Source organism: Petaurus breviceps, unplaced genomic scaffold (assembly GCF_028583685.1).
Source record: "Petaurus breviceps papuanus isolate PSGF00001 unplaced genomic scaffold, PetGlider_PUasm1.0 208, whole genome shotgun sequence".
Taxonomy (NCBI): domain Eukaryota; kingdom Metazoa; phylum Chordata; class Mammalia; order Diprotodontia; family Petauridae; genus Petaurus; species Petaurus breviceps.
In genome coordinates, this window is record NW_027185852.1 from 15,378,951 (window position 1) to 15,381,783 (window position 2,833).

At 43.6% G+C, this 2,833-nt stretch overlaps 1 pseudogene; it reads right to left on the reverse strand.

Moving 5' to 3' along the window:
- Positions 1-340: 340 nt before the first annotated feature.
- Positions 341-2,279, reverse strand: LOC138165132 (heat shock cognate 71 kDa protein-like; annotated as a pseudogene).
- Positions 2,280-2,833: the final 554 nt, after the last annotated feature.

Below are 2,833 nucleotides of genomic sequence, written 5' to 3' on the forward strand. Positions count from 1 at the left end.
TCCTATAACTTGCATATGGTGTCAACCAAAATCCTAGTGCTGACCTCTAAATGGAAGTCCTTCGCCTTTAATTCTGCTAATCATCATGGGCACAATTTTTATGGTGCCAATTTTAAATAGATTTTATTCTCCAGGACAAAAATTGCATTTCCACTTGTTTACAGTTCTGATAACGTGCCATGTCATTCACTCCTCTCCCTCTGCACATGTTCAAGTATTCAGAATGTCCAGAGTTACATGGTAGCTTAAATGTTACTTTTCAACTGCTACTGCCCTGGCTACAAATCTGGGTCCTTCAATTTTTGGAAAGCTGTGAGTAATGCTCTTTCTTCTGGTGTGTTTAGGTGACCTCTTCAGTGATGGGTCCAGAAGAAGCACCTCTAGATGGGGCTGCTCCACTCCTCAGGAGCCCTCCAGGCATGGTCCCTGGCATGGTCCCCTGCACTCTGGCACAGCTTAGTAATGATGGCATTGTAGATCTCCTATTCTTACTGTTGATCCTCAAATTCTTCCTCCCCATCAGTCTGGTTCTTATCCAGCCAGTTGATTTTTTTTTCATTACATTTGTCAAGGTTCTTCTTGTCTTCATCAGCAATTCTGCCTTGTATTTTTTTCATACTTTACAGAAGCCTTGATGTTGAAAGCAGAAGATTTAGGAAAATTCTTGGAAGATACCTTGTCTCTCTGCTTCTCCTCCTCAGCCTTGTATTTCTCAGCCCCCTGGACCAGGCAATCAATTTCTTCTTTGCTCAGATGACCTTTGTCACTGGTGATGGTGATCTTGTTCTCCTTGCTTGGGCTGTTACCACAGTAAAAACACTGAGGATGCCATTTGCATCGATGTCAAATATCACTTCTACCTGAGGAATACCACTCAGCGCTGAGGGGATTCTTGTGACTCTGTGTCATAGCTCTTTCACCTTCATAAAACTGAATAATCACACCAGGAAGGTTGTCTGAGCAGGGGGCAAGGGTCTGTGTCTGCTTGGTGGGCATGATGCTAATATGGTTGATCAGAACTGTCTTCACTCTGACAACAGTTTCAATTCCCAAGGAGAGAAGAGTGACATCCAACATCAGAAACTCCTGTACATTTTCAGATTTATCTCCAGACAAAATGGCAGCCTGGACAGTTACACCATAGCCAACAGCCTTACCATGATTGATACTGTTGTTGAGCTCTTTGCTTTTGAAGAAGTCTGACAGACGCTTCTGGATTTGGGGGCTGCAAGTGGACCCACCCAACAGGATGATATCATGAATCTGTGATTTATCTAGCTTGATATATCTATCTTAAGGCCTTTTCCACAAGGTTCAGTGTGTCATGGAAGAGATCAGCACTCAGCTCTTTGAAATGGGCTAGGGCAATTTAGGTATAGAAGTCAATACTTTCATTGAGGGAGTCAATCTAAATATTAGCCTGGGTACTGGAAGAGAGGGTACTCTGAATGTTCACAAGTGGTACACAGATGGAGAACAGCCCCCTTATTCACTGATGTCTGCCTTGCACTTCCATTTGAACTTGGCAATGAAATGGTTGACCATGTGGTTGTCAAAGTCCTCCACACCCAAGTGGGTGTCCCCAGCTGGGGACTTGACCTCAAAGATGTCATCTTCAATAGTAAGAAAGGAGACATCTAAAATACCACCTCCAAGGTTAAAGATCAATGCAATTCTCTCGATACCAATCATAAGCAATAGCACCAGCAATGGGCTCATTGATGATTCAAAACAGATTGAGACCAGCAATTGATCCAGCATCTTTGGTGGCCTAATGCTGGGAATCATTGCAGATTGAGACCAGCAATTGATCCAGCATCGTTGGTGGCCTAATGTTGGGAATCATAGGCTGGTGCTGCGACTACAGCATTTGTGAGTCTTCCCAAGGTAAGATTCAGCAATTTCTTTCATCTTGGTCAAGACCTTGGAAGCTACTTCTTCTGGATAGAAGCTTTGGGTCTCCCCTTTGTAACCTACTTGGATCTTAGGCCTGTCTGTGTCATTCACCACCATGACAGGCCAGTGCTTCATTTCTGACTGCACAACTGAATCATTAAATCTGTGACTAGATGTTTGCCATCAAAGACTGTGCTTGTGGGGTTCATTGCAAATCTATTCTTTGCAGCATCACTGATGAAATGTTCTGTGTCAGTGAAGGCAATGTAGCTTGAGGTGGTCCTGTTTCCTTGGTCATTAGCAATGATCTCTACTTTCCCATATTCAAAGACTCCCACATGGGAATAAGTGGTGCCAAGATAAATGCCAACTGTGGGTCCCTTCAAAATGGTTGCTGGGGAGTTGGGGGTCATAGCTGATGGCTGTGGAGTAAGAAGGGCTGCTGCTGGTCTGAGTAGCCATGGGTATATGTTTTGCTACTCAGTCAGATCTGAGAGTTTTCAACATGTCTGCAAAATCAACCCTAGGACTCACCCAAATGAGGGGCCTCTGGCAGAAATTAAAAAAAAAAAATCAGTGTTTTGGAAAGACTGATTTTGACCAGCTCTCAAGCTGAAGACAGAATTAGCCTAAACTTTCAAGGTTCTTTAACCCTGTGGATGCTTCCAGTGATTGAGTTTAATTGGACTAGAATTCAGGTATTAGTCCTCGGAATCCAGTAGTAGAGAATATGGCTTCTTCTTGGACAAGCACTAATTTACAAGGTTGGGAAGAAAACAGACCTAAACTATAGGAGACCTGAGGCCTAATGTCACTTATGTCACTCCAGCTGCCTGAACATGGAGAATTTGTTCATCTCTTCTGGACGACTTCAGCAAATCCTACTACTGGTACCCTTTTCAAGCACAGATCTCTGATCCCATGACTCACGGTTGGC